The 25676-nt window shown below is 36.6% G+C and overlaps 1 long non-coding RNA gene across 1 annotated transcript in view; it reads left to right on the top strand.

Annotated features, from left to right (window-relative positions):
- Positions 1 to 1525: 1525 nt before the first annotated feature.
- The window catches only part of LOC121362061, a 193645-nt gene continuing 169494 nt past the window's right edge, over positions 1526 to 25676 (top strand). The window contains exon 1 of the long non-coding RNA XR_005956440.1: positions 1526 to 1651. This is a non-coding gene — a long non-coding RNA (uncharacterized LOC121362061). The remainder of the gene's footprint in view (positions 1652 to 25676) is intronic.

Raw genomic sequence — 25676 nt, 5'->3', positions numbered from 1 at the left:
AACCAAAATATATCCTCCATTACTTTGTCCAGTGTCTATGGGATCATGTATCTGTAGCAAATTTAACTTTAAAAGAAGCAGTTTCTCACTGAATTAAGTATAGTATTTATCCTATATTCTGTTCAGATAAAAGCACCATTCTGGATTCTGTGTTACAAATAAATGTTGGCATCCCCAGAAATGTGAAACCCAACAGACTCATGCTGGACTCAGCCTGATTTGTAAATGAGCTAGAAACAGACTTTAGTCATGATTGTTTTTGTACACAGTTTCATTCTATTTATCTCTGAACAAGCACTATTTTACAGTAAGACATGTATCTTACAAGGCAAATTTTGAGTCTTTTGAGCGCTAATACAGGCCATTTTGTCCCACCAAATCTCACCAACGAATAATTCTCAAAGAATGTGATTGCATCCATTCCTGTTTTAGGATGTTCATGAAAGAGCACATGACCAGTCATTCTACTACTTTTTGTGACTTTTTGTCTAATTTCTGAGCAGAATGAATCCATGTAGAGGTTTGCAAAATTCTACACCATTGTGTACAAAGAACTCATTTTAAATATTCTGAACAAAAGAAACAAAGTTTATTTCAGGATCCTCTTGGATTGGATGCAGGTTCAAGAGGGTTGAACATACTCTCATATTTCTCTAATCAGCTTAAGTACTGCATTTAAATCAAATCAGGAGTGTGCAACAGGTAATGTTTGTGGTATTTATGGTAATAAGGGAGAAATTCTGAAGTGGTTGATGCAAATTTTTTGTCTCTCTTTTGTCTTGTTAGATTTTTAGATAACATTGAAACCACCGGGCTAGAACACACACCACCATCCTGTTAGGGAACTTCCCACACAGCATGCTCTGAATGCTGCCACCCCTTAACTATTTTAAAGGCACCTGTACACTCACAAATAATAAATCTGCCATGGCACACTTGGAAATAACCCATCTCCACTTGTACAAGTTACTATGTTCAAAATACTTCTGTGTTTAAAATCGTTTAGCAGGGTTTACCAGATTTATAATCATTTAAGGCTTGCAGTCCAAAACCCTGGGTGCACGTCAGGCTGAGTTATTGAGTGTTTATAGAAATCTGATCAAATGGACCATCACAAGCCGGGGGGAGCAGGGGCGGGGGTGGGGGTTCTCTGTGTTAAACTCGGCCGTAAGGACGGCTCTCCTCGTCTTTCGGCAGCGGCATGAAGAGGGAGCTGTAGCTCTTCGGAGCCGCAGCGCTGCCGAGCCAGCGCGCCCAGCCGAGCGCCGCGCTCGCCCTCCGCGCTCCGCTCCCCGCGCTCCTCCGCTCACTCCTTCCTTTTTTTTTTTTTTTTTCCCTCTCCCCTTTTTTTATTTTTTCCCTTTTTGTTTTCTATCCCTGTGCCCCTGTGCCGGTTAATTTAAATGTATCTGTTCAAGTGGAGGTAATCCATGCAAATCAGAGGCACTGGCTCCCAGTGCTCGATTCACAAAGAGAACTCAGCTTCAGGAGGTCACTCGTTCACAGCTGCTCCTCCCATTATATTTTTCCCTTATTGCAGAACTACTGCATGTATACAGTGACTGAAAGGACTCAATTCACTGCAACTGCTGCCTGGCTTTACTTACAACTTTCTTTAAAGGGGGACTTACCTTCTATCACTCTTGCTAAGGTAGGAAGTCTGATTCTTCTAAAGACATGTAATGCCTCCAGTGTTTGCTCTTTATCAGATCCCACTATAATGATGTATATTGTTGTCAGAATTAGGTCCTAATAGATTTGCACCAGGTGCCTGATGCTTTTATTACTTGTGTGTATAGATACAACTGTTTAAACAGCTCATTTACTGTTTATTTAGCCAGCTATGTATCCTCTACCCCCCGGTTCTCTTTTCCTTTACATAATGGCAGGTAGGATCTCAGTGCAGAAGCTTTCTAATCTACAAATGTAATCTGCAGCCAAGTTTGTATTCTGTTTTAAAAATGTTTTCTAATGTCTGTGTAAGTAAATGCAGTGAACTATACCCCCACAAAAGAAAACAAGAGAGCTTTCTGGCCTGAAACCTTATTAAGGTGCTATCTCTGGAGCAGAACAAACTGTTGAAAGGTTTTAAACAAAAATAAAAGGGTCACCTTTTACTTTGCAGTGTTGTAAACAAGGAAACTCCAGGCCTCACTGCAAATGGGCCTGTCATAAATTTAGACCACAAGATAAACATAGTTAGTAGAATTACCAGTAGAAGTGATGAAATGGAACTCTCACTATTCTGTGTTAATATTTATTGTTTAGAAAGGTTGGATAGGCAGTGCTTACTCTGCAAACAAAGTGCAACTCTGAAACAACTATTTGAATGAGATTTCTAAAAAACTCCTTATGAAAAGTCAGTCACTACATCATTAGTTACATTCTAATTTTAAGCATACATCACTTGAAATATTGAACTAATACATCTGACAGCACATGCTGGTATTATGAAAGCAGACAGAAACTCTTGCATTTATTAATGCATATTTCTTTGAATACATTGTCAGAATTTAAGGCTGAAAATAGTTATATAAATAACTACATAAACAACTTTAGATACATTAAATCACAGGTAATGGAATTGAAGACTAATATATTGCAAAAATTAGAATTTTTCTGACTTGTCCTTGTCCCAGAGTAAAGTTCTTGTTTGTTGTTTTGCACAGCTGGATTTAAAAAATGACAGCAATTAGATTTGGAGCCACTCTGCTTTTGGATAACTTGCTATCTAACATAGTCAAGTTAATCAAATAACAGTTCTGTGAGGCTTCAAACAGAGTTCAAAATGAAAATTCAGTTAACAAGTCAGGACAGAGAGATATTCCCAAACATATCCTGTCTAATTTCTTCAAGAAGGCTTGAGTCATACATTTTCATTTTATGTTTCTGGATTAGATATTTTTACTAAAAATGCTTCAGGAAAGTATTTGCTCACTATATTAAGTATTTCAGTGCCTAAAATGTGCATATTCTCTCTTTGATATACAGTCTGCTTTTTGAACAAAAAATGTATTCTGATTTTGGAGTACAGTGCAAACCTAGAGAGCCTTGTCATTGTTAGCATAAAGAAGACATCTACACAAGTATTACTGTGCAGAGGGTAATCTTTTTTCTCTGGCATTTGTGAGGTTACTATACATAGAATTTAGCAGATAAATATCTTTTGCTTCATGGCATTTTGGAGATCCTATTGGTATGCAGGTTACCCTGTGAGGATGGCAACTGAAAAAAAGAAATATGTTTTATAGCAGTGTGTAATAAAAGCCCTTCACAATGATGTAAGTGGAGTCTGACCTTTCTTTCTTATCCTGTAATTAGAATTTTTTTTAACTCTTTCAAGTGCAGAGTTTTTTGAATAAATTAATGTTAGAGAGAACAAGCATATATATAATGTGGAGGAACAAACATATATTTTTGATACATGAGTTTTAAAAGTAAAATTTAAGAATCCTTTCTATACAGGAAAAAAGAAATATATTCTTCCCAGAAATTCAACTTGCTCGACACAAAGAAATTTTGATTTATAGAAAAGAGGCATTTGATACTGGCATCCTGCCTCCTCAGAAGAAAAAAAGTAGAAAACAAAAAAAAAAAGGGAAAAAAGAAAGCATTTGTAAAAAACCACTTCTTTCATTTTGTGAAAGAGAGGGAAAATTCATTTTAGAGAAGTGAGCTGAACTTAAGGAAAGGCATTAAGGATCTTTTGTCTGACTGAATCTCTGGCCAGGGTAAAGTTGGAAAGTAAAGGTGATCCCTGTGGAGTTTAGCAATATACAGAGATGAGATTAGATGAGTCACCACTGGAGATATGAAAAAGGCCTTTCCAAGGAAGATTTTTTGTAAGTGGATTAAAATACTGTTGGAGCAGACAGCTATTTCCTGATTCTTTTCCATCTTTTACCCAATGATCAATGTCTCACAGGGACAAAAGTGGTCCTTAGTGAGTCATCAGCAGCATTTCATACAGTTACATCCAAATTATGTACTCAAGTTTCCTTTAAGTTCACCAGGTTTACTTGACACAACTTAGTTTAATTCTTTGTTACACTGAAATAAACAAGATGAAACCAGGTTGAGATGAAATATTATTGAGGCCTCTGAATGTATTTTCAGTAAACTCTCCAAGGAGCGAGACCCTGTGTTTCATTTCAGGCTAATTAATGCTATGCAGTTTTCTAGAGGAGACTGTCAGCGACTTTCTGCAGCCAGTTCCTTTTTCCCATTGGTTTGGTTTCTTCCTCTGCCTCTGCAAACCTGCCATTGCTACAGCAACTCAGCCAAAGCTCTTTTCTAGGAAGGTTTCCAGATACTCTGCTGTGGTGTGCCTTGCAGCAGGTCCATGGGACACAGCAAACCTCGGAGCTGTACATAATGCTGGGCTCTTGTTCCCATCAGGCTCCTTTCTGCAGCTTTTACCACCTGAAAAGAATGCTTTAGAGATTAAGTTCCATCCAGCTTCTTGAATGCCTAGTTTACAAGGCTAAACAACACTTTAGAAGTATTCTAGAAAGGGGGGAAAAAATGGGAATCCTAAAAAGTAAGTTGTAGAGCTTTTGAGAAAACACGTGGCTAAAAATAGGAAACTTAATTGTCAACAAAGTCCTCAAGGATTTGCTATTAGTATTTTCTATAATTGCATAGAAAGACTGTGTTCCCCACAGCTTCTCATCAAATTACTTACACAATTATATCATATTCTTCTTTTTTATTATCGCCTTGTGCCGCAGATTATTAAAATGTAATATTGCAGAGTACAGACATTGCATATCTTTTGCAGATAAAGTGTGCTTATACCTCTAGGGGTTAAAAGCTGAATCAGATCTATAACTTGCCTACTGACAGCTTTTGAAGTTGCTCCTTATTTAGTTATTTATTTATTTGGTTGGTTGGTTGGTTTTTGTTTATTTATTTTAGTCTAAAGATTTGGATTGACAGGTTTTAATATGTTTGGAATTCTTCAGCAGATGTAAAATGCTTGGTAATGACTGAAGTTAACCTGAGGCTTTATATATCCATCTTCCCCAGGAACTGCACTGAAGCTTTAGTAAGAGTTGAGAATTTTATGCAAACAACTATTCTCATGAGAACTTCTCATTTTTCTGTCCTATCTCACTCGCTTTATAATTTCTAGAGGTGTTTTAAGTCAAGTTGAACCCTTTTGCTTCCCTCTCTCCCAAATACCTGTCCTGGGAGTCTACATGAAAATCTTCACAGATGAAATGCACCAAAAGAGAAGCTGATAAAAAGAAAATAAGTGGAGTGGAAATGAATCTTTAAATGGCAAGTCTGTGAAACACTGAACATGGTTATCTGACATTATGTCAGTGAGTGTTATCTCTTGAGGAGAAATGAGCAAGAGCAGTCCACACAGGAAAAGTAATTGTTGCTTTACTTCTGTTGTTTATTTGGGATAGCTTGAACTGCCTCCCATTTTTTATTTTTCTCAGTGTGAAAAGATTAAGTATTAGAAATGCAGCCAGTAGGCATCTGACTCAAAAGCAATGCTCATTTGACCTTTGGACACAAAATATCTAATGCAAGTGAAAATCTAAGCAACTTCAAAAATCACTGAATACAAGAAATACACAGAATGTGGGTCAGTAGAAATGCAACACTTAAAAATTAAACCAAAATAAACTACTGAAATCACTTGGTTAGATTAATGTTTATTTCTCCATTCCACATCAGAGTATCAGATGTTGCATTTTTGTCAGCTTACCTGGGGCAAAAGGTCTGCGGCAAAATTCTGCATTAGCTTTAACAACTGCAACTGAAAGGTTTTGGAGGAGAATACAGGGGAAAAGGAGGGTAAAAGATACTTAATCAATATATACATATTTGTCAAAAGCTAGGTTTTATAGGACACAAACTAAGATGCATTTAAAGTGTGTGATGCTGCCATTTCTTTGTTTAGAGGTTATACTCGTCAGGTAAAGAACTTTATCCTTCCCACTCTTTTAGTTCTGCTCTTTTCGCTGGGGGGCTGGTTGGTTTTTTGTCATTAAGGGGAATGGCATGTAAAAACGCACGAGTGTGAATTGATAAAAATCTCTCACTCACAAGACACTATTTCTTATTTTTCTTCCTGCCAAGTTATGAAGGAAGAAGGCAGAAAAGACAAAATTTATTCCATGTGTGACAAAGGATTGAGAGAAGGATACAGGTTCTGTCTCTGGAGAAATAAGTCACAACAGGCCTCTGGAGCCAGGACTCTGATATCTGACTTGCCCCTGCAGAAAAGTCTATGACTTAGAAATTGTGCTCTAAGGAAGAAGATGAAATACTTGTTAAAGTCAAGTAACAGTCCCCATGCAATCTTTGTTCCTTGGCTTTGCCATGGCTATGTTACATGAGTTCACAGAACAGTAATAGCATAATGTCAGTTGGCAACCTAAAATTTAAAAAAGGAAAGACATTTCAGTATTTTCTCCAGCGAATCTGAGAGTATATATAATTGCCATTACCCTTAGAGCTGAGGCAAGAATTGTTTACTTGGAGGAGTGTACATATATTACATATACATACATATACATTGACATATACAGACACACATAGGGGATGTATATTTAGTTTTTCTTACCAAAATTTCATTGCCCATGTTGAGTACAAAGTTGATCACTGCAGAAACAGCTAGGTTAGTGAGCAGGCAGGAAAGGAGGGAGGATCCACAGGCATCCCATGTTCAAGTGACTTTGTTCCATATTTCCTCCATAGATACAAAAGTTTCTGTTTTACCTGTCCAGTGAGTAATGTGAAACCTGGTGCCTCCTTTCTCCAGGGAAGAAGAGATGGTCAACAAAAAGATGTCTAAAAGTTAGATAAGTTTGAACCTGCCAGAAAACTGTGCAGGCATTGCTTGATGGTTTCCCAAAGTCCATCTGCCAGTCCCAAAAATATGCCTACAAGTGGAAAGATCAAAAATGCTTCACAAGTTCATGCTGTAAGTTTTTATGTGAACCTAGCAGGACGGACAGACAGAGGGACACTGGAGAGTATTGAGGTAACATGGGGGACAGCCAAGGACATTATAGAAGACTGCTTAAAAGTACAAGACGTGGTTTACAGTCAGAACACTTGAGTTTAATTTATTTAGAAATTACATTAAGAGATTGTGAAAAAACAAATACAGCATGCCATTTCTGGGGATCTTCTCTGTATGGTTTGCTATGGATGTTTTCTCTAACCTTGCAGTCTCTTCACCAGGCTTCCCTCTATCCACCGCAAAAAACCCACCAAAAATGTATCATAAAACCTGTTTAATTTCATACAAAAGATTATACTAAGTGTGCTTTTAATGTAATGATGTCAGTGGTGGATGATAACATGTATTAGGTAGCACAAACTGCTGATTATCTGTCAGGATAAATCTGTTTATTTCAGAAATAGCAGTCTGACAACCCCCTGTTGTTAATCATGAAAGTACATGCTAATGCCAGGTACTGTTTGGTTGGAGCGTCTCAGAGGAATGTGTTTGTTAGATTTGTGCTTTGACAGTCTTTACACTGAGTTTTGCAAATTTTCTGTATTTTTTTTCACATATTTTTAAATACAGAGGCTAGAACAAAGCTGCTGATCTACAACTTAGGTTCATAGTAATTCAGAGGAAGGAATGACTTGTGAAAAGAGAGAGTAGATTATAGGATTACACAGTGGTTCAGACCATGCCCATTGTGCGTTCATCTGTAGTAATTTCAGTGCAGGCCCATTAGTGATGAGCAGAAAAAAAGCAAAATGAAAGTTAGGGAGTTCTTTTTTCCCCCAAGATTCACTACTCTTAAATTTGTTTATTTATTTTTCAGCATTTACAGCAATTCCTAATTATATCCTGAACTAAAAAGATCACCTCCATATGATGCTCATACCATTCCTTCCTAATGAGGTAAATGGCAAAGTGAACCAGACAGCTTTTATAATACTGTGAATTTGACCCAGATTTTGTGTAGTAGAAAATTACTACTATGTATTTTGAGTGAAACATAAATAGAATACTGGGGTACAGTTTGTCAAACCTTAGGTGAAAAGGCGTTTTATCTGACTTTATTCCATTTTGATCATTTCATGAATGCCATAAAAAGCAGAATAGCATAATAAAAATTGATATTTATATTGACATTTCAGGATTCTAAATAGAAGCAGAGAAAATCTAAACAGCCCTCAGTATCTCTGCAGCTGTTCCTCCAAAACCATCTGAGTTCTGACTAATTCACTTTTTCTCCCCATATACCCTCAATTGGTGCTAATATAAACATCTCTCTCTAAAGCAATTTCTCCCTGGAAGATTATGCATATCTTCATCTTAATTCAGAATTTACATGTGTACTTTGCATATTTTTGCATCAGTATGTGTGTTTTAAATTAGATAAAGGTCACTGTCATTCATAATCAAGAAGAAGGTGCATAAAAGGTCAGGATTCAATAAAAAAACTGATTAGATGTAGAGGTTTGTTCATATGATTCAGTATATCATTGGATAAGTGGAAATCATGAGTCAACAAATTAACCTTGGTATAATGGGTTACTTGCTTCATTAGGATCAGAAATGAGATTCACTTTTTTTTTCCCAATATACTCCTTGTTTGTCTCCGTAATAAAAAGAAATTCTATGGTGCTAGTAGTTACATAACTGAGTATTTTTATAATTTAATTTGGCTTAAAATGTGACACAAATGACAATTGTAATGTGAAAAAAGGAACTGAGGCACCAAATACATTTGCTATGCGTATAAATAACAACGGAATAAAAATTATCCACTGTAAAAATAGAGAAGTTAATTTAAAGTAATGGTTTCTTTCATATAGACTTTAGCTTGAGCACATAGAAGAACCTGTGATGAGTCAGGCTTTCAAAATCTAGTGTCAGGAGGAGGTCCAGGTACAAGTGATCCTGAACTGAGGGCAAGGATAAGCTTGTGCTCCACATGTTGATTCTGCCACAAACTTTCCACGTGTTCTTGGGTAAATCACCAGCATTGACTGAATGGCCACTCACATCTGCAAAAAATGGAAAATAGTAACAGGGCTTATATTCTTGTGTCTACAGACATGGGATGGCCAGGAGAGCTAAGATTTTAGGATTTCCACCACTGCTCTATTCTTTACACCATATTCCTGGTCATATTCTGCATCAAACTGGCAGAGCTGGGAATCCAAACTGGAAACCCACACTGGAAACTATCTGAGGATTCTACACAAATATTCTCAATATTTGTGAGCATAGAAAAGAAATATCAGAAGTAAAAGGCCCTACTTACAAAAAATTTGACCTAGGAAAGACAGCATCAATTATACAAAATGATAATGCTATATTCTCAACTTTGAACTGTATAAACTTCTTGGTGCAATGGTGCAACTTTTATGACTACACCATAAGCTTTTCCAAACAGTTGATTTTTTTTTTTCTTTTTTGCCACGGGGGCTGGTTTTGGAGTGCTTTTTCTTTTTGTCTGGAGATTATTGCAACTATTTCAAGCTCTACGATACCAGAATGGTCTATTAGAAAATCAACATTACAATTAAAATAGTTATACATGTCAGTGTTTCAGACATTGTGTATTTCTGTGAGCTTTCTTCACGTCTGTGTAGAATAAATATCAAGTTACTACTTGTTCATTTTTTCTTCCCTTGGGCAGCATTCTGTACCTATTAAATCCTAAGTATGAAAGAAAATTATACTTGCCTGTTACCACTATAAACTTACACCCAGTGGTTTTTAAATAACATGTAGGTGATCTCCCCTCTGTAAACACAGAGAATTGGAGTGGCTCATAATTTTGTGAGAGAATGAGGCATATGAATGTCAGAAAAGCATCATCTTGTATTGTGATGCTTGCAGCTATCACAATACAAGATGATGCTTTTCTGACATTCATATGCCTCATTCTCTCACAAAATGCAATGAAAATACACGGAACCATAGAGAACTTTCTTTATTTACAATATTGTTTACATTTTATGCAAGTTTAGTACAGCCATAGCTTTAGTCTGTTATTCCATCCTTTGAAAGTCAGCTGTGTATGAATAGGACTTTCAGCTGGGGCTTAGTACGTGAGACTGTAGGATCTGTTCCTGATCACTAAAAGGATGAAACAATCTTTGTAATAACCTGGCTTAGCTTACTGTAACTTCCAGCTTCCATTACTTCTCCTCCATAGGTTTCTGAGCCAGAGGTATTTGACTACTTCCCACTTACAGAGTTCTGCTGTGGGCATCTCCTGATGTATGCTGGCCTTGGAGGTACCAAGGCACAGAACCAGCATGGAGGTTGTAGCCCCATGATGGGGCACAGAAATAACAAGTGCACCCTTGAAGGAAATCCCCACGGCCTCCCAAAACACTGAGCTGCAGCCCAGAGACAAAATAGCCTTGTTGCTCCTTCTGGACATCACCGAGCTAGAGGATGTGTTTCAGGAATGCCTCTGGTGGGACCTGAGCAGTCATGGGCATTCAAATCACAGGAACAAGCCCATATTCAAACACATGTAATTTATGTTGTGTTCTCAGTGTTTGGCAATTCACATTACAAACTGACTTCTGTTGAGTAGCAGTGCTTACTGAGGTAGACATATCCTGAGAAATATTACATAGAGCGCTGGCAGTACACAGAATTCACCAGCTCCTTATTTCAATATTAGGAGCTCGCTATGTATTCAAGTCATTAGTTCTTGAGTCTTGCTGCAGACATAACACAGAAAAGAACTTTGGCTGCCTCATCAAACCTCATGGTCACGTTACAAAATGAGTGTTCCTTCACCTGTATGATAAAAAATCATACAGGTGAAGGAACACTCATTCTGTAATGTGACCATGTCCTGTGGCTGTCAGCTGATGAGGAAGATGCTCTTCACGGTGTCCCTCCTCAGTAATATCTGCACAGTAACAACCAGAATTGAGACAAATTCCTCATGCTCATCTGAAGCTGAGGAAGTGACCTTGGGACATTGGACAGGATGATCTGGTGCATAACTCCTAAAAAGTATAAACAAAGCTAACCTCCGGGAGTTCTGTGGCCACAGCTATCCCAGCCAGTTTTGTCTAAGCAGGTGAGAGGAGGAGTTTATATGAAATGACCAGATTTCTTCAGTGTCCTCTCCATGACGCAGTGTGGCCTCAGCTATTTTTGTGATTAGGCTGCTCTGGGAAGAAGGGAAGGTTCTCTTGTCCTTGCAATATCTGGACTATGGTGCAGTATTCCCTGCCCACTCCAACTTCCTTTAGATGCACAGATCTACCATATTGTAATTTTCTTAGTCCATTGTTTCTGTGCTGTAATCTCTGTGAAAACAAGGTGTTGAAAATCAAGACTCTCCTAGGTCTAACACTGGTACCTTTGGAAAAGCTACCTAGGTGAATTTTTCCAAACTTAAAGTTGCGAATTTAAATTTCATGTTTAAGCATCCAAATTAGTGGTCTGATTTTAATGTGTGCTGACACTCACATTTTCAATTGACTTCAAAGGGAGTTGTGAGTTCTCAGAAGTCTAAACCTATGAAAATCAAGCCAGTCAGAGACTCAAACTTGAAAGGTTTCTCCCATACCATTATTGTTATTTGCATTACTTTAGTAGCTTGACACCCCAGTTATACGACTAAAGTGCTAGGCACCATATTTTATATTTTTTTTTCTTATTTTGCTATATGTAAAACATGACACACAAGGATGTTGTGATGATTGTTTTGTTAATATTTGTATACAGCTTTGAAAAATAAATACTCTGTAAACACAGATTATTCATGGATAAAACCCACAGATTGCAATTATTCATTTCTTTTTAAAACAAGTTCCATGGATTTTGAACCTATCCTTAAGAAACAGACCTGATACTGCATGCAGAATATGTAAAATAAAATTGAGGGGCCAAATTCATCATTTGCTGTTAAAATATATGCTATACCTGTAGTAGTTTGAACAGTAAACAGAAACTGAATAGTCTCATACTGTGTTCAATTTGAACAGAAATCCACACCATTTAACAACTCCTACATAATCCTCAAAGAAATTAAGTAGGATGATGAACGACAAAGCTTTCTTTAGAAACTTTTGTCTTATCCATGCCTCTTTATTTTAGTTAAGCTGATCCTTACTAGAAAATAGTAGACTCTTTGTAACTGGGACCTATGCAAAGCTTTTTTTTTTTTTCCCTGTGGATTCAATAACTAAGCAGCTTGGAACACCTTTGATTTTGATAAAATACTCTGCTTAAAAGAAAGTTTTTGCTCACAAATAATTAAGAAATTTCCCAAAGCCTGTTTTTAGTTCAGAACTTTAAAATATGAGGTGCTCTTTGAATCAGTTTCCATCTTCTGAAAAGGTAATGACTTCAGTAACAGCATCCCCACTGACTTCAGTGACACAGCACAGCCGCTGTGTGTGACCAAATACAGCCACGATCTGAGCTTTTATAAGGCTAAATGCAACATATATAATCCACCAGATCCTTAGTTTTAGATCAAAACAGAGTGCAAGCATTTCTCAAGAAAAGGAAAACAGGATTTCTACAACAGAGCTTTTACTGTTGGTAGTTTGGCCCATGGCTGTGACATCTCAATGCAGGCACATTCCAGTGCCATCAGATCAGGAGTGCAGTATTAATATATGCAAAAGTGCACATTGGTGGTTTCCATTTAAATAAGACAGATGGTTTAAAACAGACCATAACTGATTAATAAGTTTCTTCATGCAGACTTTCATTCAGGGATCAGGAATAAGTGCTCTGTCTGCTTGATAAATATCCAGGCTAAACACAAATGTTGTTATTTGTCAAATAGTAACTGTTTTAATGGGCAATTCTTCATGATCTTTAACAGCTATAAATTGATCTCTAAAACTCAGATGTCACAGAATAGTCCCTGTATTTCTCAAAGAATCGCCTTAAAGAATCCAACTTAAGGGAAAGCATAGTATCAAAGAAGGAAATGCTTTAATTTACTCCAGGGCCAGAGTATATTAGGCATAGTAATGAGGATTTTACAAACAACCAGCAAGGATATTATTTTTCTACAAAGCAGATAATATAGTAATGAATCTAGACAGTCATTGTATATCTTCCAATACTTAGGATTTTAATAGAAGTAATCATCAGGAATTCTATTTAGACTTTCAGACCTTTACATCTTGAACCATTTAAAACATTGATACATGATTTTAATCTGTATGGTGTAAACTTATTGATTTTTTTGCTTGTAAACTGCACTCTTCAGATAGATCAATTTTCACATTCACCATACCTAATTATTTTCTGTTTCCTTCTGACTTTAAAAGACAGAGATTATTGGGGGCCCCCTTTGTTTAACTGACAGTTTCATTGTAGCTACCACAAATAATAAAATAAAGCCTGAAGAAGGAATAAGTTGTATTTAATAAAAGGTTTAGCACAAGTGTTTATGTCCTGTGAGTACAAAGAGTTGTGCAGGTTTCTTTTATCTTGTAGTATCAGGTAGCAGCATTAACAATATTTCTATATTTCATACATAAAACTTCATGTGATTACAAACCTCAGCCTGGGTAGTGGAATGAACCTTGCCCAAAAAGGAAAAGAAAGACATATTCTTCTGAAAAAGAAGACCCAGACCCATATCTTCTGGGATATCTGGGAAAGTCACTCTTTTGGAAGCTGCATAGAGAGATAAATGTGGTAACAAAGGCTCACAATTCTAGCAGGTTCCCCTAGAATAGTACTTCAGAAATGTGAGGTGTGAAAGAAAGGCAATCTGTGCCAGATACTGATTAAATTTCAGTCATCTATCCAAAGCAGTCCCTAGTCGCTTGTAAAATGCTCCATGTAATTACAGCAACTACAGTTTTTAAAGCAATTTACACATTAGCCTTTAACTTGGGTTTCTTTTTGTGGGTGCATTTCTTCTTTGGAATCAATATCCTTAAAATATATGTAAATAAGTTATATGACTTTGCAGCCACATAGACTAAAAATTCCATCTCTGGTATTTTTTTCACAGATTCCTCTTGGCTTTTGAAAAAGCTTAACTGTAATAAAATATCACACTCTGGATGTTTAGCTAACGTTGTTCAGTGACCCCAGCTGTAAGTCACAACCATATTTAAAACTGTTAAGGAGCGAGGAATTGATGCAAAATCAAACCAGGATATATTAAAATGCTGCCAGGATAAAATAATATTAAGGGCTAAACTTTGTCCTTTGCTAGTTACACAGGTGCAAATATCAAACTTGGAAAATCCTTTCAAAACTTTGTGTGTCCTAATCTTCCAAATCTTCTCCTAGTCTTTGGACATGGAAGACTGCTAATGCAAGAGCCACTTACACAGTTACAGGATGAACACTGGCCAAGTAAAAGAGGTCTGGCTCATAGCTGTGGTATTCCAATTTTAAATTAATGTGTGAATTTTGGAAGGAAACTAAACTGACTATTTCATTAAAATTTTACTGGCTAAAAACAGAAGAAATGCAAGGAGTGAATTAAACTCCTCACAGTCAGTAAAAGTGTTCCCATCAGAGCTGCACAGTGCAGCTGCAGGTAGCTTTACACTTTTGTTGTTGTTGTTGTTTTATTGCATTTGTTCAAGGTGTCTTTTGTATCTGCCAAGCACAAAAAAGCTCCCCAGCTTTTCTGCACCTCTTTGTTACCAAGGCTATTCCTAACTGGGGCTAATAATATGAAGCACATTTATGTTTGTGTAGGAAAACTAGGGTCACCAGAGATAATCCAGAAAGTTGTTCCACAAGGGATTATCTAGGATGCTGTTTTCCAAAACTGTCACATATCAGAAAAAGGGCAAAGCACTTGTAACTCTTGTGATTGATCCTCTGTCAAGTCATGATTGCTGTCACCAGCAGGTTACATTCCTTCAGCCAAGCAGTAGACACTGCTGAATTTTACGCTAAACCAGTTAGGCTTCCAGTGTCATATTCCTTTCCTTATCTCTTTCCATACTTCATTCCCTCACATCAGAAGAGATAAATTTGTAACTGAAAAGAGAAGATGACATGGTGTATGTTACAATATCTTAAAATTAGTGCTCCCCTCCCAGTAATATATTTGGGTCTGAGGAGTCTTATAGGCCCTGAAATGCCACAACTGAAGCATTTCGTTTGCTCTAAGGTGAGAGGGTACGGAATGATTAATCTGATAAAATTCAATACAGACCTTAGGGTTCAATTAGACAATACCATAGGTTTACAATTCTTGTGAAATAACAGATGTTATGTTAAATATAATCATGTTTTCAACATGATTTTGAAATTAAATGCTTGTATAGGGCTCTGTCCAAAGATTCTAAAGTCACTCTTGTACCATCAAACATCATTGGTTTGTAAGGTTGTGGTCAAGGATTTAAAGTGCTCTCTGTCTTTATCCATCCTGAGGACTTTCTATGGTTTTATTCCCTGTTTTCTTTCAGTCTTTGAAAGTGTGCAGTGGATACATCCATAGTTATCAGATATTCCATGAATTTTTTTAAAGAATTTCAGAGATTTTATTGATTTTTCCAGTGAATCCTGACATTTGTAATTTATTTGCATCAATGTATTGTAATTAAAGATCTAGCTTTTTTCAAGGGCGTTTACTTTCAAATATATCCTTTAGTAAACCGCGTAGCGATCCACCTGCTTTCCTATACACATATTAAGGTGCAAGTAAGATTTTTAATTAAGCATGCATTCACTTACTGTTTTTTTGGTTTTTTTTTTTTTTAGTTTTCACTATCAGCTCTCGCTTAAAATGGTTGTGGGTTAACTACTGACTTTTCTAAAAGTTTCTCCACCAAGTGCCAGTCTTTACAAAACTATCTCAGGGAGCCTCATTGGGCCAGACTTTAACTTGCCTTGAATAAAAGGTGATGGTCTGCCTGCTTTGACTTAGACTTCACGGGAAAGCATTCCTGGGCACACAATGGAAAATGGCTTTTTCCCCAGTGGTCTGTCACCTTACTCCACCAGAAGCTGCCATCCTCCAAGCTCTGTTTGTGGAGGAGTTTGTGTACACATTCCTTTGCATTACAGACAAAATGAACTGGGGAAGCTTAATGGACTGTTGAAGGTGAGTATGAGCTAACCCAGCTCATTTTGTCTGAAATGGATCGAGAAGCACTCACATGACCTCCTTCCTGTCTCAGAGCACCGGGGTAGTTGCTTCCCATGATGGAAAACAGCACCAGCCAATTCAGTGAGGTCTTGAAGAAGACTTTTTTCTGTGTCCTGAAAAGCAGGTTCATAACTCACATTACCTTTTCTCCAGCCTTTAGAGAAAGACTTATATCAACTGTAAATGAGGAGTTGACTTTTAGGGGAAGCTAAGCAACCAGCAATGAATTACAAGTAGGTAACACAGGTTTTTTCAAAGCTATGGCCATAGCCTCTATTGGTCATTTCAATTACTGAATGTCTAGGGGCAAAATGTCCAGGCCAAATTTAGCAAAGTCTGTAACAGCAGTAGTAAAATGCTGTCTCTGGAAAATTCTCTCTTCTCTAGATGGTGGTTAATTTTTAAAAATTACTGTCTAGGTGGCTGAGTCTTCTATTATTTTTAGCAAAGAAACTTCTGGAGGTAAAAGTCTCTTTCAAACAGCCCTATTCTGACTCCCAGTTTTTAACCCATCTTCCTCCTTTTAAATAACCTGCAGAAAGCTTAATAACCTAAAATGTCCACACATATTCCAAAATATTCTCATGTTCTCCATACACATGAATGTAGCTTCTGTCTCCACTATTTCATATATTAGTAGGGCAACTGATTCATCTCTGCTACTCTTTTGCCCTCTAATATAATGTTTGAATAAGGAATCGTTAAAGTTCTCATTAGGTTTGTTGTGGGGTTTCATAATGAATTCCTTTTCACAAGCTGGAGAGTCTTTTGATTTTTGCTTGCATATTCATAAAAGAACTATGTCATAAACAAAGTCTAAATCTGGCACCACTCTCTTGCTAAGCCATGCTAAGACTGTGCTGTATCTTTCTACACTTTACCTCACAAAGAAAACAATGTCAGTGGCAAGCATGGAAGGTGAAGAAGATTGCTATTTAAAGGATATTTTTCTGGCACATGAGGTACCATTGGAGGCACATCATGAACAAAAAGAAAGTGCATTGCTTTTCTTCCACAGGCCAAAATTCTCCCTTGGTCTATCCCAACAGAAAGAACAATACACTTCTGTGCAAGATTGTTCAGTAAAGTCCAGCTGCTCAGGTAAAATTAATCTCCTGCCATATTTACATATGTAGAGATAAGTTTAAAAATACACATATTTCAGAGTTCTTTTTTAACCTACACTCTCCCTCTAACACAAGTTAGACATGAATCAATGAAATTTATCCTGTCAACATGAAAAGAGAAGCATATATTGATGGATAACCTACATGAATACAGTGGTCAAGCAGTGGATTCAAGCTTAACTGATACGTTTCATTCAATGGCAAGTATATTTGCTTAGGGCAGCAAAAAAATTCTGTATCTCCTAATTATGTGGAACTGAATACATTGTCTCCCTTGCTGCTAGCTTGCTTTTAAGGCAGAACTGGACATATCTATGATAACTAAATAGGTATTTTGTAAATTGCACTTAGCTACCTTTAAGGAGAGGTCCAAACCACATATTGTATAAGCATTGCCAGAAATTTTATCGAGCTTGGCTGGAAAAACAACCTAATAGTACATTCTTTTTGCCAATCAGCACAAAAGAATTTTTTGTTTTTTCTCTACCCTCAGCTAATAGGCCAGTATTGCAGGCAGAATTTTGACTCAGAGATGCTGCTCCTTTAGGGCCTTTTTAGGATACTTACAGAAATGTCAACAATAATACATAAAATCACTGTCATGTGAAATAATTGATAAGCTGATCAGTTTCCTATTCTATTTCTTTAATACATTTTCCCCAAGAATAATGATTATATTTATAGAAATATAATAATTTTCCATGCTAAAGCAAAATGGTATTTGACATTAACAAAAGGTCAGGTGTCATACTGTAAACCACAATGAGTATTGCTTTTAAAGATTATTGAATTAAGAGGTGCATGTATTTGACAAAGTATAGAATTCCAACCACTGCCATAGTAGCAGTGCCCTTTTACATGCCAGGGATTTATTGACATTTCCTAACTGTAAAAATGCAAAGTAGTTTGCACATAATAGGCACTATCAATTTTAAAAATAAAAATGTCTCGTTCAGGAACATGTATGTTTTCCTTCTGATTTTGCATGCACACATTTGAACACTCAAATTATCTGTGTATCCCATTGTGATTGTGGTTGATGGGGACAAATATATGTTCACTTTTTGAAGGCACCTTTGCATTGTGTATCCTCATGCAATAATAAGCCATACCTTTGCCTTTTCTTGAAACAATAGTGTCACTGCTCTGTAAACGTGACCCAAGACTGTTCAGGGGAGTTAGTTAAAATGAGTGTGAGGACAGCATCAGAGCCTCTCCGTGGTATTTGCCCACACCACAGATCTGTCACAGTTTGGTGTGACTGACGGGCCTTAACTGAAGTCCCAGGTCTTTTAAGGGTCAGAATCACTGTTGGAATTATGCCAAAGGCTGTCTAGAGAAAACACCAGAGCTTCAAGAACTGCCAGGGTGTTTCAAGCTGTGAGGGCAAATTAACTAAAAAGGATTTTTAACATTGATAGGTTTGAATAATAATACTTTGCAAATGTAACACCTTTTATGTGTTCCTGCAGTTAATAATAATAGAAAAGCCATAGAGAATGAGCCTTCTATTCCAAAAAGCTGTGCCACGTTACTATAACACTCTTACAAGAATAAACTGTTTATTAATGAAACAGGCTCAGTTTCACTTTGAAAGCATATTATACATTTCAATTCATCTGTATTTTCAAACAACATTTCTGGTAGTATCAAATGAGTTTCTTATAATAGGAGGTCTTGAGGTTTTTGTTGTTTGTTGTTGCTTTGATGTTTCTTTTAAATTTACAATCAATTTTTTGATATTTAGTAACAGAGACCAATTTCCCAGATTGGCCAGTTCCATGTTCAGTGATTAAGAGAGAGATTTTAACCTAATGATATGCCTTTTCAATAGTTTCCTGTATGCAGAATGAGGGTTCAATGGAAGGTGGTTATCTAACAGCTTTTCATTAGTTGTCATCCACTTGTCATCAGTAAATGTGTCACTCAAGGCACCCTTAACTCTTCCTTTGTTCATCCTTTCTGGACCCTTTAAGCTTCTAGTCTCTCACTTCTTCAGCTGCCTACACTGCTGTTCTCAGGTCTTTTTCATTTAAACTCACATCAGCTGTTATACCCAGAAAATTAAGTTTTAATTATAAAGGACCAGTAAAAATTGAACAAAAACCACCCTAAACTGCAGTGCTTTTCTGTCAGTATACTGAAAAAAAATCCCCAAACAATCAAATAAAGCCAAACAAAATGCAAAAAACAAAATTTGGATCATTGTAGGATCTAATAGTTTGTGTACAATACCTCAGGTTTTGGTGTAAGAATTGCCATGGTGGATAGAATGAAGGCTGGCATGCACTGAACAGCAGCACAAAGGTTGTCACATATAATTCAAAGTCAGAACTCACTTTTCAAACATGGATGCATTGGCAGTACTGCCAAATCTTGGATTTGATCTATTAAATCAGTACTTAGGCAAATAAAACAGTCATTTGAGTGATAATTTCAACATACTAATGTGATACTCAGATGTCAGCAACTGAAAAACACACATTGGCCTTTTGAATTTAAGCCAAGACAGGCTTTGAGACTAAGACTTTACAGAAGGATCAAAATAATTTCTGAATTTATCTTAATCTTTCTGGGAGAGAGGCAGATGGGATTAAAGTTCTTTATGAAGTCTTCAATAGTTTTAGATATAAAACTTTTCTTTATCATCTTATTATTAATTAGTTGTGTTTTGGTTTGTATGCAGGTCAAAAAGCATCCTTATTCACACACCCTCACTTTCATTCTATACAGTTCTCACCATGACACTGTTCCTGTAGAAGTGCCTACATCACTTCTGCTGAAACAAAACTTTTCTTGCCCTATTTTTCTCTCTCCATCATCAAAACCAAGGTTAGCTAAAGAGCCTAAAGAGACCTGTGTTAGATATAAGTTTTGGCAGACACTAAGACCAGCTTTTTTTCATCTAAATAGTTTTGTTCATGTAGATGCCAAGTATTTAATTTTTATTGTTGTTCTTTCTTTTTTTTTACATATTCATCAGTTTCCTAAAAAATGTGAAGACAATTAAAATATTGCAGATAATATTTATCCTAGAGATGAAAAGTCTCTCTTATGCTTTACTGTTCTTTGAAAATTAACTAGAAAATGTATCTTTAATTATGATTGTGACTTTCAAGAACTAAACCAAAGTATGACTCAATGCTGCTTTTTATTAATTTTTAGTAGTATTATTATGCTGTCTACAAGTATAATAATTGTTCTTACTTGAAGCCCCCTCTGCTGAAATCCTTCTAAAGAGGTTGGAAAAATTCCTGTGCTGTGTTTAAATGCAAGATAGTACAAATAATATAAACCAAAAGAAAATGAGACAAAATTCACCAACGTAATCAGTACTATTCCTTGCAAGCCATAAGCCTTACCATTCACAGGTGCAACAGAGCAAAGAGGTTTTAAGCAGGAATTTGAAGTGGAACAATGATGTGCTATTTAACAGACAAATTAGCTCAGATATTATTGGGCATGCTCTCTTCCTATTCTGATAATGTAATCTATTTTAGCTTATTTGCTAGCTCCTTGAAATTGCTAGGTATCCATTTACTGGATTAATTAATTAAACATATTTAAATTATGCATTAGTCATGGCTTTAGAAAGTTAGAGTAAATAACATAGGCTTTATTAATTTTTTTCCCTCTCATAATTTTCCTATCCCCAGTCTCTAATTTTCATCAATTCCACTTTCTCTTTTTTCCCATTCCTTTTAAGTTTTTGTTAATTTTTTAATAGTGCAAGCTGTTTCACCACTGGAGCAGGTGTCTTTTCTCCAAAGTGACACCAGAACTGATCTGTGGAACAACTGAGAACAGAGTTGTCCCTAGGGACAGAGCACACCCAGTTTTTCCCATGACAAGTTGTCAGGGCTGGAGGCTTAAAAAATTAAAGGGATTTTTTTGTTGTTGTTTTAAGCAAAATATTTTCCACCACTTTTATATTTTCAGAACATTGTTCTGGCCTTGTACAGGAGACAGGGAAATGTAAATGTCAAACATTCACTTCTGTTTAAATGGGCTTATTATACCACAATGTGTTGAGATTTTGTTCCCTACCGGCCGGTTCTTTTCACTGTCGTACCCTGTAAGCACTTTCCTTGCACCTGCCTGAGGAGACTAATCCTCTATTAAAACATGTTCAAACTGAGCAAAGGCAGAAATAGCAGCCATTTCACTCAAACAAAATGAATCAAAACCTTGTAAAAAATAAATAAATCAGAATGGCTTTGGAGAAGACATTTGGCTGTTTGGTGTGTAGCTGAAGCCTTGTTACCTCACTATGTTCCATCTGGAGAGCAGGCTTTGCCCTTAGGGCACAGACCTGTTTTGAAAACAGTGCAAAGAAAACTCCCTCCCATGTAGGTTCTCGGCTGCTCATCAGTGCCACTCACTGTGTACCGGTGCCACACACACCTCATCATTCTGGGGTGCAGTCTTCTTGCACTAGTGCACCCATGACTGGCCATGCTCTCACTTCCTTCTCCAGGATCATGGCTATTTACTTAGACGGAACAGTAATAATATGGATAATGTGAATTTCTCTCCCAGCCTTGGTGCAGAGTTAGACTCAACAGGGAGCTGCAGAAGCATTGAGAGAATGGTGATGTTGCTGACTGGTTCACTGGGGAGAGAAAATGTCTCCACCAAACAAAGACCTGCAGTCCAGCAGGGGAAAGGATGAGGGAAAATCTGTTCTGACATGCTAAATCAGCAGGCTGAATCTATGGGCATGAACTGCACTGCCAAAGAACAGAAGTCCTGTTGGACAGCCCTCATCAGTGCAAAGTACAGGGCTGATCACATTGCAGTCCTCAAAAGATAATGATATTCTAAAAAACCCTAAGAACACAATAACAGATACCTCTTGCCCCCAAAATGATCATTGCAACTGCTGCTCATAAAGCCAGGTAGTTAATTTATGGTACGAAGTCACATTTTTCTACAGCCAAACCCTTCTCTGCTGATAAAACCAGTATAGAGATCAAGGATAAACAATGAACTGTTCAATTTGCAGACAAATTATATGAACAAATGCGTTCATGCTAGTTGCAATGAAATTTCAACTCCTTTCAAGTCCTAAGCGTTTTGTATCTTTTTAAGTTGGGTCAATGAATGGATCAGGTTGACATATGATGACAATAAATGATTTATAATGAAAAGAGACACTTGAAAATGCAGTATTCACCATGTTTTCTCTGTTTTGTGCAGCTTTTGTTATAATTTGTTTCATAACGTTACCTTTTGTAACATGGCTTTTGCTTTTGCTGTGTGTTTCCTAAGAATTTAAAAATTCCTCTGTCTTATGAACAAAACCACTCACTGAAATTTTCCCTACAAGAAAGGAAAAAAAGGTCTGTGCTGTTGCTGAGAGACACGCCATACAACCTTATATCTAGACAAAAGAGAGCTGGATTGATGCTGGTTATTTTTCTGGAGGCTCAGGTGTGTCTAGATACTTCTCAGAGAAGTTGTATGGAAGATTAATTTAGAGAATACACAGCAAAAACAGACATAAGTAAATCTGCAGACAATACCCCTTAGCTTTCAGAAGCTCAAAAGGTATATTATTTTATTTTAGTCCCAAGTATTTTGATATATATGATTTGGTATCTGATGGAAAGATTTCTTTCCTAATGCCAGCAAAACACAATTAATGATAGCGTGTTTTCAAATTAAGATTACATGGAGCACATCAGCAACTGATTGTGATTTTGATTACAGATTCCCACAAATGATTAAAAATAGTAAGAACTCCTTTGCAAGTGCTTCACAAGTTTCACACAGACAAAGAAATTGTACACCACTGGTCATTCACAGCCTGCAGCAGAAGCCTCTTAGTATGGCAGGATGTCAGGTTTCTGCCCTTCCTATTATCACGTGTTTGGGCAACTCAGCTAGCTTCTGATCGGCACAAAAATCACACTCTGGAAAGGGCAAAGACAAAAAACTAGAGAAGTTCAACAGACTGTTAAATCGTAAGTCCTGGTAAGGTACAGCTTATGGCCCAGTTTGGGTTAATGGTTGTTCTTCAAGACAAGTTCTACCCTCTAGAGATACCCTGAGATTTCCAGCCCATGCAATACTCTAATTCAATCTTTGAAGCAACATGCCACCAGTAGGAGAAAATATTGTATTATGTGTGAAACAGTGGAAGTTTATAAGACCCTGGGGAAAATGCATTACTAACACTGGTGAATTATTATTGGAGGTTTGGGGTTTGTTTGTTTATGTTTGGTTTTGGGTTTTTTGGGGGGGGAAGGTTAAGGAGGGTGCAGACAAACTTAAAGATTTCTTTGAAATGTCACACTGTACAAAATAAATTGAATCCATAAATAAATTAATTTCCAGATTATACCAAGGATATCTGGGTACAGCAGTTGAAACAGCTTAACAATTTACTTTTTCTTAAAATTTTGCTAATAAATTTCTGTGTCTCATTTCTAAATTATCAGCAATGATTTTTAAATATGACCCTTTAAATTCTATACTATTATTCCTAAAGCTGCAAAATACACATAATCTGAACACAGTAAGACATAACCATAGTAATTTGTGATGAAACTCCACTGATTTTGGTGGACCTAGACCTGATGTGATTAAACATGACATTTTATTTTTCTAGTCATCTTATGCAGCAGCTTTCTTACACTTATAAAGGAATATAGTTTCATATATTCTTCTTGTCTTCACTGCTGCTTTTGAATTACTTTAATAACAGTTGTAAATAAGCAAAGCTCATATGATTGTCCTATTACCTGCTTATTAGCTTTAGATTGTACCACATATGGGAAGACAGAGATTTCAGGGAACCTGTATCTGATATAAAAATGTGGCTGATGTTAACATTAATTAGAAACTTAGCACTTCTCATTTAAACATCTTGTATGTAATAAAAATAAACTAAAGACAATTTTTACTCTTTACTCAGAAAAAGATATGGGACAGAAATATGCATTCTCATGCCTGGTCATTGAAGGAATATGTAGGTTATGAAATACATGGTGAGAAAAGTCACAGATTCTTTTCAATCCATTCAGTTTTGAAAGCCTGAAAATCAGAAATGTCCTACTGTAGCCAATTTAAGAGACTACAGGGATACAAAAGAATTGTGCTGATACTGTCTTCAGGGATAAATGCAAAGCTCATTCTCAGCCAGGTGATCTGTTCATCTAATACAGTCCTTTGTTCTACACTGTAAATGCACAGCCTTTCTCAGCCTCTCTCCTCCAGCCCAGATTTCCCCTTTATGCTCCCCTGAAATCCTGGTCTTTGACTCATATCTCTCAAAGTCTGTTTGGCTGAGGAATATCCTCACTTCCTGCTGTTCAATACCCTGAGCAGGGCCCTAATTTGCTGCCTGAGTTAACTTCATCCAAGCCATTGGGCGCTTGTAAATCCCATCACAGGGACTCCATGATATTCTTAGTTCTATTTTATTCTGAAAACCCCACTGCCAAAGGTAATCATATTATGGGAGTTTCATTTCTCTGTGAAAACAAAAACCCCAAAAGCTGAAAACATGAGAAATAAATAATAATCCAAATTATGGTTGTTAAAGGGGTTTTAATCTCTTTATTTCTGAGACAAGCTCTTGATTTTGCTAGAAGCATAAATCATGATTGTTAAACACTTAGCTATTCTGTACCACTCAGCTAGGAAAAATATTGTTTCAAGAAAATGAATTTCATAGTATTTCATCTTAACCCATTATTCCTTGTATTTCAAAGCAAAATGTCAATGCTCCTCAAGCTATTAATGCCTACCATTTTCTGTTTGGTCGTGTCTAATACCCTAAGTGTGGTACTGTTGAGTCCAACTCATAAATTGAAGAGCGACTCATAAACTCTGCCTATCAAATGACATGTAATGCTTTGTAGTGCCTAAAAACTGTTATGGAGGTTTAATTGACAAATCTAAGGATAGAAAACACACAGAATGACAAGAATGTTTAAAATCATCTCAAAACAAATGCCAAAAGAGGAGGGGAGGAGGGGTGTATTTTTCCTTTAACTGAATTTCTTTGGTCTACTCTATAGCCTAATGTTTGTTACCTTCATAAAAACACTTAAGAAATTAGAATAGATTTTGAAATGAAGATCCAGCCAAGCTTCTCTGGAGTAATACTCAGACATAGTAAACAATTACATTACATAAACCAACCATCTGAGCAAAAATGATAATTAAAGTAATGCATTGGTGTGCTTCATTGATTTATGAATTTGCTTAATGATTCCTGTTAGAGCAGAAGAAGCCATTATGCATTCACTGATTTTAAGAGACAGTATATAGTTGTGACCTTTCACTAAAGAAGAAAAGTAATATTACTGAGCAATTGAAAAAATTGTAAAAGAAGTGTTGGTATGAAAAAATTTTTACAACAATTTGACAATAACATCCCATGCATTTTGTTCATGCATAAAGCTGTTCCCATTTTTCACACTAATATTCAGAAAAGAATAAAGGAATTTGCCTAGTCCATGCTTGCATGTTGGATCCTGTC

Source organism: Pyrgilauda ruficollis, unplaced genomic scaffold, assembly GCF_017590135.1.
Source record: "Pyrgilauda ruficollis isolate IOZ18807 unplaced genomic scaffold, ASM1759013v1 scaffold6, whole genome shotgun sequence".
Taxonomy (NCBI): Eukaryota; Metazoa; Chordata; class Aves; order Passeriformes; family Passeridae; genus Pyrgilauda; species Pyrgilauda ruficollis.
The sequence above is the reverse complement of the archived record's forward strand: the minus strand, read 5'-3'. Positions and strand labels throughout refer to the sequence as shown.